This window comes from Elephantulus edwardii, unplaced genomic scaffold, assembly GCF_000299155.1.
Source record: "Elephantulus edwardii isolate Elephantulus edwardi_28Jun2011 unplaced genomic scaffold, EleEdw1.0 scaffold00111, whole genome shotgun sequence".
Classification (NCBI taxonomy): Eukaryota; Metazoa; Chordata; class Mammalia; order Macroscelidea; family Macroscelididae; genus Elephantulus; species Elephantulus edwardii.
The window spans coordinates 1,281,379-1,292,594 of NW_006399861.1; positions in this window are offsets into that span (position 1 = coordinate 1,281,379).

The following is an 11,216-nucleotide window of genomic DNA, read 5'->3' on the forward strand; positions in this document are numbered from 1 at the left end:
TAAAAAATTTACAGAGATTTTGGATTTCCATTCCTTCATTGTTGCACTTTTCTCCCTGCCCACCCCTCCCCTCCAGTTCATTCTTCTCTTTGAAAAGTAAAAGAAAAATTCTGCCATTGTTATACAATCTTTGACCCCAATTCGTTGTTTCTCTTTTTAAGGAGAGCTTTGATTATTTGGGGCCTCTTTCCATTCCAAATTAAATTGGATTGCCTTTTCTATCTCATTGAAGAATGGAATTGGTATTTGTATTGGGATTTCATTGAACGTGTAAATTGCTTTTGGTAGGATTGCCATTTTCACAATATTGAGTCTTCCTATCAATGAGCAAGGAATTTTTTTCTACTTCTCAAGTTCTCATTTTTTTCCCTTGTAATAAGGCCCTTTTTGTAAAACGGGTCTGACATCGGGGCTGAGGGAAGACAGAGAAGGAGGGGAGGAATGATGTATATTGCATTGAAACAGATGAGAGAGAGAACTGTTTAAAATGCTTATTCTTGTCATTACAGAAGTCCAGACTGAAGGCTAAATGGTGGAGTGGACTTAGGGGGAGGGATTGCATAACAATTAAAAAGTTTTTCTTTTTCTTTTCAAGGATAAGAGTGATTTGAGAGGGAGAGAGTGGGCAGGAAGAAAAGTGCAACAATGAATGACTGGAAACCCTAAGTCTCTGTAAACTTTCATTAAAATTAATTTTAAAAAATAATTTCATCCAGGAAAGATGCAAAAAGTTATTACAGAAACAGAAAAGGATGACAAGACCAAGTAAGATGGATGTCAGAAAAAAATTTGAATATTGCACTAGAATGCCAAGAAGCAAAAGCAAAAGTTAAGAAATTAGAGAGTTGGGCCAAAGATTACAAAGGGCAGTGCAAGAAGATAAAGCAAAGTATAAAAGTGAAATGTGCAAGGATCTGGACTCAGAAAATAAAAAGTTTGAAGTTTCTGAGCATTTCTGAAGCTGAAGGAAGTGAAGAACAAATTCAAGCCTTTAAGATGCAATACTTAAACATGCTTTGGGCAGAATATTAATTGATCAAGCAATCATTAAAAGAAGATGGGAGGACTATAGTCACAGTACCAAAAATGACTGACTGACACAAATAATTCAATGAATTAACATATCATCAAGAGCCTGTGGTGATGAGGGAGGAATTCAAGGTGCTCTGAAGGAATTGGCAAAAAACAAGGCTCCAGGAATTGACATATTATCATTTGATAAATTTCAACAAATAGACACTGCCCTGGAAGCATTCACCAAGCCAATCTGGAGAACAACCACCTGATCAACTGACTGGAAGATATCCATATTTATTCCCATTCCAGCAAAAGACAAACTTAGAGAGGAATTATTGAACAATATCATTGATATCACATGCAAGGAAGATCCTACTGAAAATTATGCAGAAATGACTGGAACAGCAGGTCAACAGAGAAAAGCCAGATGTACAGTCTCAGTTTAGAAGAGGCTGTGGTACTAGAGAGAGTATACCTAATGTTATATTTATCTTGGCTAAAAGCAGAAAGTACCAGAGAAATGCCTGTCTGTTTCAATGACTATGAAAAGGCAAGTGATTGTGTGGATGACACAATCTGTGGCTACCTTGAGAAGAATGAGATCCCAGAACACTTGACTGTGCCTGTTTGAAACTCAGGCTTGGACCAGGAAACAGTCATCAGAATAGAAAAAGGAAGCACAACATGTTTTAAAATCAGGAAAAGTGTACACCAGGGATGTGTCCTATCTCCAAACTTTTTCAATCTATTTGAGGAACAAATCATCCAGGAAGCAGGGTTCTATGAGGAGAAATGTGGCATCAGGATTGAAAGAAGACTCATCAACAACCTGTGTTATGTAGATGACACCACCATGCTTGCTGAAACTGAGGAGGTCCTGAGGCAATTGCTGCAGAAGATCAAAGACTGAAGCCTTTAATATAGTTTGAAGGTCAACATCAAGAAAACAGAGATTTTCACCACTGGGCAATTGCAGGATCATGATATACAGTGAAGATACTGAGATTGTTAACTGCTTCAGTGTGTTTAGTTCCACAATCAACACTCCTGGTACCAGCAGCCAGGAAATAAAAAGACAAATGGCATTGGCAAAATCTGTTGCCAAGGACCTCTTCATTGTCCTGAGGGGCAACAATATCAGTCTAGAGACTGAGGCACACATGATCCAGGGCATGGTCTTTACAATTACTTGCTACACATCAGAAAGTGGGACAATGACTGGTGATGATAGTAGGATAATTGATACCTTTGAGCTGTGGTGATGGAGACGAGTATTCAATATATCATGTGCTACTATGAGAACAAACAGGTTTTTTCTAGAGGATGAAACCAGACTTCTCCTTGGAGGCAAAGATTATGAAGCTCTTTTTGATACTTGAGAATGCTGCAAACAGGAACCAGTCCTCTGAGAGGGACATCATGCTTGGGAGGGTGAAGGGACATGCAGGAGAGAAAAAACTTAGATGAGACGGATTGACTCTGTGACTAATATAATGGGAGTGGTGTGTTAGAGACAATAAGGTTGGCTCAGAATAAAGTAGGGATTAGAGCTGTTGTAATAGGATCTCCATGGTCAAAAGTAACTCAATGACACATAACAATCACACAATCAATGGCTAAGAACACAAGAAAGATATCTGTGTTTTGTTGGCTTTGCAAAGGAATTCGACTTTGTGGTTCATAAGAAGTTATTTATAATGTTGCAAAGAATGGGAAATCTAGACTGCTCTACTAAATTTATTCATAGTAAATTTATTCATAGACTGAGTGAGAAGAAGTAGACCAAACATTTCTAAGTTTCAAAATATATGGTTTCAAAATAGGAAGAGTGCCTCAATTCCGTATATTTTCACCATATATATTTAATCTGTATGCTGATTGAATAATTTTAGAAGCTTCTCTGTGTAAAGAAGAACATGAGATCAAAATTAGAGGAAGATTTATTGACAAATTACAATATGCAGACAACACAGCCTGGATTGCTCAAAGTAAGAAGACGTGAAGCAATCAATTACTGAAGAAGACCAGACTATGTGGATTACTCATGAACATAAGAGAAAATGAAAATTCTCACAACTGGGCCAATAAGAAACAGAATGATAAATAGAGATAATCTTGAAGTTGTTGATGTTTTCATTTTACTTGGATTCACAGTCAACAGTAAAAGAAGCAGTAGTCAAGGAATCAAATAATGTATTGCTTTGGACAAATCTTTTGCAAAAGACTTCTTTAAAGTTTTTAAAAGCAAGGAGGTAACTTTGAAGATTAACACGTGTGTGACTTATTGTAGTATCAATTGCCTCAGATGCATGTAAAAAAGCGGACAATAAATTAAGAAGAGTAAAGAAGAACTGTCTTTGAATTGAGGAATGTTGAATATGCCATAAAATTGCTAGAATCAACACATTTGTCTTCAAAGAAGTATAGCCAGATTACGTCTCAGAAAGAAGGATGGTGAGACTTTATCTTACACATTTTAGATGTTTTATTAAGAGCAACTTGTCCCTGGAGAAGGTCATCTTTAATAAAGTAAAAGATTACTAAAAAAGACAAAGAGTGAAAATAAGATGAATTGATATAATGGTGTAAACAATGGACACATATTGTTGTTGTTATGTGCCGTCGAGTTGCTTGCAACTCATAGCGACCCTATGTACAACAGCCCTAAACTCCGCTCTGTCCTGTGCCAGTTGCACTGTCTCTGACACTCCCATCCCAATTATCCCAGTCACTGAATCAATCCACCTCATAGAGGGCCTTCCTCTCCTGCGCCGTCCCTCCACCCTCCCAAGCATGATGTCCCTCTCCAAGGACCGGTCTCTCCTCACAAGATGTCCAAAGTATGTTAGATGGAGCCTCAGAATCCTTGCCTCCAAGGAGCCACCCGGTTTAACCCTTTCCAGGACAAATCTGTTTGTTTTCCTAGCAGTCCATGGTATTCTCAATACTTTCCTCCAGCACCACAGCTGAAAAGCATCAATTCTCCTTGTATCCTCCTTGGTCATTGTCCAACTCTCTGATGCATAACAAGTGATTGCGAAGACCATGGACTGTATCAGGCGCACCTTAGTCTCCAGAGAGACACCATTGCTCTTCAGTACTTTGGAGAGGTCCCTAACAGCAGACTTTCCCATGGCAATGCGCCTTTTAATTTCCTGGCTGCTGGTGTCAAGACTGTTGACTATGGAGCCAAGCAAACTAAAGCTGTGTACAATCTCAATCTCTTCACCATCCATCCTGATGCTGCCAATTGGTCCAGTGGTGAGAATCTTTGTCTTCTTGACATTGAGCCTCAATCCATATTGTAGACTGCAGTCCTTGACACTCTGCAGCAGGCGCTTCAGGTCCTCTTCAGCTTCAGCAAGCAGGGTTGCGTCATCTGCATATCGCATATTCTTGATAAATCGTCCACCAATCTTGACCCCACATTTCTCCTCATAGAGCCCAGCCTCCTGGATAATCTGTTCTGCATATAGGTTGAAAAGGTATGGAGATAAGATGCATCCCTGGCATACGCCCTTCCCAATTTTGAACCATGCTGTGTTCCCTTGCTCTGTTCTGATGACTGCCTCTTGGTCCAAGTATAAGTTTTGCATTAGAACAATCAAGTGTTCTGGGATTCCCATTCTTCTCAGAGTCAGCCATAGTTTGTTATGATCTACACAGTCAAATGCCTTTGCATAGTCAAAATGGACACGTAGATAAAAATTATTATGAAAATAGCAAAGGACCTAGCAGTAGTTCATTATGTTATACATAGCATCATTGTATGCCAAAATCAAGTCAATTACATCTAACAATCTTTATCCCATTAAGTGAGAAATCTTGAATATTCAAGCAGTCACCATGACTCTGACTTCTACTTCTTTGATAGCTCTCTGTCACCAATGAACTGAATCGCTAAGCCTAAGCTCTAAAAAAGTCTTCACAATTACTTGCTATGCATTAATGAGCTGGACAATGACTAAGATACTAGAAGTAAAATTGATGTTTTTGAGTTGGGGTGCTGGGAAAGAGTCTTGAACATATCATGGACTACCAGAAGAACAAACACGTCTGTCCTGAAGAGGGCAAAATCCCTTTGGTGTAAAGCTCTTTGGTGTAAAATATTTTGAAGTTCTATCTCACATACTTTGTGCATGTGTTCAAGAGGGACCAGTCTTTGGAGAAGGACATCACACTTGAAAGGGTCAAGGGACAGCACAGGAAAGGAAGAACCAGGGTAAGATTCATTGACTCAGTGACTGGAGAAATGGGATTAGGTCTGCTGGAGATGATGAGATCGGCTCAGAATAGGGCATGGTTCAAAACTGTTATGCATAGGTTTGCTATAATTAATAGCCTACTCGATGGTGAACACAAGAAGAAATTATAAAACAGACAACGGTGCATGCTTTTGGTTTTGTTTCTGACCATACAGAAGTGTTATTGACTTTTGAAAGAGTTCTCTAAAAATGTAGTTGATATAGAGAAAAGTGAAGCCTTGAACATTCAAAGCATTATTTTGAATTTCTGTTAATAAAGACCTTGTTTTAAAACAAGTGGGTCATAGATAATCGAATCTCTTATGACAGAGCAAGGAAACACCAGATGGTTCATAATTGGGAAAGATGTACTTGAGGAATGTGTCCTATCTCCATACCTTTTCAACCTATATGCAGAACAGATTATCCAGGAGGCTGGCACTATGAGAAGTGTGACATCAGGATTGGTGGAAGATCCATCTGTGTTATGCATATGACACCACACTGCTTGCTGAAACTGAGGAGGACCTGAAGCGCTTGCTGCTGAGAGTCAGCGACTGCAGTCTTCATTATGGACTGGGGCTCAATATCAAGAAGACAAAGTTTCTCACCAGTGGATCAATTGGCAGCATCAGGATGGATGGTGAAGAAATTGAGATTGTTCACAGCTTTAGTTTATTTGGCTCCACAATCAACACTTTTGGCACCAGCAGCCAGGAAATTAAAAGACACATTGCTATGGGAAAGTCTGCTGTTAGGGACCTCTCCAAAGTACTGAAGAGCAATGGTGTCACTGTGGACACTAAGGTGCTTTTGATACAGGTCATATTCTTTGAGCTGTGGTGCTGGAGAAGTGTATTGACTGTACCACTGACTGCTAAGAAAACAAACAGGTTCATCCTGGAGAGGGTTAAACTGGGCTGCTCCTTGGAGGCAAGAATTCGGAGGCTTCCTCTGACATATTTTGGACATGCAAGGAGGGACCAGTCCTTGGAGGGGGGCATCGTGCTTGGTAAAGTAGATGGACAGTACAGGAGGGGAAGACCCTCCATGAGGTGGATTGATTCAATGACTGGGGTAATCAGGGTAGGTGTATCAGAAACAGTGAGATTGGCATAGGACAGAGCAAGGTTTCTGGCTGTTGTACATAGGGTCACTATGAGTCACAAAGGACTCCATGGTACCTAACAACAACAAAGACAAAATAGTCTTAAGCAAGCCATGTTGTATTCAGTGATTCAGCAAATATTTTGAGGTATAAATACATATACAAAAAAGTCACACAGAAAGAGGCTAAACCAAGAAGATAAATTTAGAGCCAGTGGTCTAATGGGAGAAGATTACAATTTAAAAAAAAAAAACCAATTGAAAAGCATTTAATTATAAATTCTGGTATGTACTTGGAAAAATGCTAAGTTTCAGGAAAATTTATAATATGAAAGACTGACTTTGTGTTAGAAGAAGCTTTTTTGAACGATAATGATGATACTTCATATGAGAATGTCATTAACTTGACTGACTTTTATCACATATCAACATTGTGATGAGAATTATGTATTATGTATATAGTGCATTTCTTAATTCCAATAACATCTCTATATATGAGATATATAGAGAAGAACCAGGGTAAGATTCATTGACTCAGTGACTGGAGAAATGGGATTAGGTCTGTTGGAGATGATGAGATCGGCTCAGAATAGGGCATGGTTCAAAAGCTTTTATGCATAGGTTTGCTATAATCCATAGCCTACTCGATGGTGAAAACAAGAAGAAAAAATAAGAAAAAATATATGCAGCTTAGTAGAAAATTATTAAGTTCTGAAAATGAATGTAGATAGTGTTAACAGTGAGAAGTGCAGCATCTTAGCAGAGGGAATGTCATTGTTTTTGTTGTTAGGTGCTGCTGAGTCAAGTATGACTTATAAGGACTCTATAAATAACAGAATTGAATCCTGTCCTATCTTATGCCATACTCATCATTTCTGACACATATGAGCTTATTGTTGCACTCATTGTGTCAATTCATTTCATTGGGAATTTTCCTCTCTTTTGCTGATCCTCCATCTTTCCAAGAAAGATATCCTTTTCCAAGGAATAGTCTTGCTTAGCAACATGCCTGAAGTATGACAAATGAAGCTTCATCATCTTTACTCTAAGAAACACTCTGGTTGCACTTTACAACAAAGGAAAAGAGCAAAAGAAAAAGAATTAAATAAATAAAAAGGGAAGAACTCACTAGATATTTCTAAAGCTGAAAGAACTAAAAAGCCAAACTCAGGTCTTGAGTTGCAATACTGAGATATCCTATGGGCAAAATCTTGAAAGACCTAAGATGCATGAAAAGAAGGAATAGATAGAGTCACTGTCCAAAAAAATAGTGGTTGAAATTGAAAAATTTTAGGTAGTGTCATATGAACTAGAATCAGTGGTAACAAAGGAAGACGTTCAAGCTGTGTTCAAGACATTAACAAAAAATAAAGCCCCAAGAACTGGTGGAATATCAATGCAACCCTGGACACATGCTCACCAGCGCAGGCCAGGAAATTTGGGGGACACATGCCTGGACAATTGACTGGAAAAGATTCATATTTGTTCCCATTCTGAAGATAGGTGACCCAACAAAATGTGGAAATTACAGAAAAATAATACCACATGCAAGTGAAGTATTGCTGAAGATCTTCCAAATACAGCTAGAATTAGCAGGGAACTTCCAGAAGTTCAAGTGGAAATTGTATCACTAGCAATATCATTGGTGATGTTAAATCTATCCTGACTCAAAGCAGAGAATATGGGAAGAATATCTATTTTGTTTTATTTATGATGCAAAGGTATTTGATTGTATACATAGCAAATTATGGCTAACATTGAGAAGAATGGAAATTGCAAACTCTTAGCTGTACTCAGTTGAAATAATCACAATGAATGTTAGATTCTCAGCTTGAGAATGAGGTGACCATAGGGTGGAAAAACTAAGAGCAGGCCAATATCAGAGCCATGAAACCAAACACATTACTGTTGAATACACTCTTATTCTGTCTGTACAGAATAGAGTAGAACTCTGTGATTTCACTAGAGTTGCTATATCCATTGAGATAACTCATTGTGTCTTCCTCCACTACATTTATTACAGAATCATTAACAAAACTTAAATGCATTGCCTTCCTGTGGGAAACAACTCATAGTTGATCCTCTAGCAGGTTTTTGAGAGACTATGAATCATATGAGACAGTTCTGGTGGCCTGTCATGGGAGGGTAAGGAGTTTCACTGCCAATCCGGAGGCAGGTGGTTTAAATTCATCAGTTGCTTCTTAAAAGAAAAATTGACAGTCTCCTATACAATTAACAGCCTCTGAAAACCTGCTGTAGGGTCAACAATGAGTCAGCACACAACAACAACAACAATAGCAACATAAATCACCTGGAAGATTTCCCATCTTTATCCAAAGGAGTCACTGGTGGATTTGAACCACAAGAAAGGTAGCAGAAAAACTCCCTACAGACTAGGCCACTGTTGTGTGTGTGTGGGGGGGGGGTGTACCATTGAGTTGGAACCAACTCATAGCTGACCCTGCAAAGGGTTTTCAGAGACAGTAAATCGCATGGGAGGAGATTGTCCATCACTCTCTCATGGAGCAGCTGATGGATTCAAACCTAATGCTTTTGGGACTCCACTAGGGTTTCCTAATGTTTATATATATTTGTTTGCCAGTCTAGGGCTGGTTTTAGTTGTTTTCAGCCAAACATTCTTCTCAGTAGTATAGCACTAGTCTGTCAATTTGCTGTACAGAGTTAACTGGTGGTTGCTGTAAATGGTAAACAATGTTACACACATGTGTCAAATATGAAAATGGTTACCCATGGTAGACAGTTTTGGTGAAGCTCTCAAATTAAAACAGGCTTGGAAGCAGGAGTGGTATCCAAATCCAAAATAGCCTGCCTCTGGAAACTATTAATTTAGAGAAATGAGAAAAGTTATGTGTGTTCAAGATTTTCATTTATATAGTTGCTATGAGTCGTCTATGACTAGATGACACTTAACAAGAACACACATATATATATATATATTTTCATTTATATATAATGGAATAATATATAATAAGTAGTGTTATGAGCTCTATTTGCTTACTGGTAAGTAGTTTCGCTCTCAATCCAAGTGCACAAGGTTTGTATCCACTAGCCATGGTAAAATGATGGGGTTCTTCTCTCATGCCATTTACAGCCTCTGAAAATCCACTGGAAGGTCAGCTATAATAAATTGGTTCTGATCCAACAGAACATAGATATAACAGAACAATTCATAGTTATGAATTGCTTAAATACATCTTAAATAAATATCTAAATATGAACAACAAAGAAGCTTGTAAAATCTTTTTATATTCACTGAACTACATTGTTATAACATTAACTAATTACAACAGTATAAGAACAAACCTTTTTTTTATTATGCTTCTTCTCATTACTACTTAATTCTCAGAAATTATTAATACAGATTCACAAATACTAATGGTCCAATATGATGATGATAATGATGCAGCAAAAAATTTGACAAAGTCAATGGCTATGAAATATCAATATGAACATAATCAAACTGATGCAGTGTATGCAGATGAAACCACCTGATTTTAAGTATCATTTTATTATTATTATTTTTTAAAAATACTTTTACACAACCAGGGAAATGCCATCTTACAAATTTGGAGGTTTACAATTGCTGGTTCCACGCAATTTAATAAAGATCTCACTTGTACAAGGAAAAAAATACTTTTAAAATTTTATACTTGTTTACTTACAAAGTTCGTATACATTGTTTTTCACATTGGATTTTTCCCCATTTCTTTTACCCACCACTCCATCTACTCACTAAATTGTGCGACCCTATAATTGCCGCCCTGCCTATCCTCACTCTTCTGCTCCTGCCCTCCCCCACTTAGCTCCTCACAACCTTTTATTAGTTATCTTTCCATTTCTGCAATACTGGTCTCATACAGTATCAGTCCTCATAAGACTGAGTTATTTAGTATAATGCTCTCCAGTCCCTCCCAAATTAAGTAATGATTTTCAAAATCATTGATTGCTCCTGCATGCTGTGTAGTATTCTACCATGTGAATTTACCATAATTTCTCAATCAATTGTGATTGGACATTTGGGCTGTTCCATGTTCTTGCAGTGGTGGATAACACTATTATAAACATTGGTGTACAAAGCTCCGTTTGTACCTCAGTTCTAATTTTCCCGGAGTGTATGCCAAACAGTGGAATAGCTGGGTCATATGGAATTTCTATGTCAGTTTTTTGAAGAAATGCCAAACGGCCTTTCGGAGTGGTTGTACTACTTTACAATCCTATAAACAATGTATAAGAGTTCCTACCTTGCTATATCCTCTCCAACATTTATTACTTTCTGTCCTGTTAAATTTTGGCACTGCTACTCTGGTAATTTGGTATCTCATTGTGATTTTAATTTGCATCTTTCTTTTTGCCAGTGATTTTGACCATTTCTTCGTCTATCTTTTGTCTGAGTATCTTCCTCTGTGAAAAGTCTTTCTATGTCTTTGTAAAGCATCAGTTTAATGACAACAACAAACGAATGGCTAAAAAAGCTGTGGTATATTCACACAATGGAATACTACGCTGCATGGAAAAACAAGGAATTCATGCAATATTATTCAAAATGGGTGGCCCTGGAGGACATTATGCAGAGTAAAATATCCCAGTTGCAAAAGGACAAATACTGCATGGTGCCACTGCTGTAAAATGGGACTGATATCAGGGTTGGGGTAAAACTGAGAAAAACTGGATAGATTGTTTATATTGCACTGAAACAGATGAGGGAGAAAATAATGTAAAAGTGATGTATGTAGGGTATTATGGTTATCACAAGAGTCCACAATTAAGGTTGCATAGTGGAATGTACTTGGGGAGGTGGGAGGGGTGCGGGGGGATTGTGTACCAGTG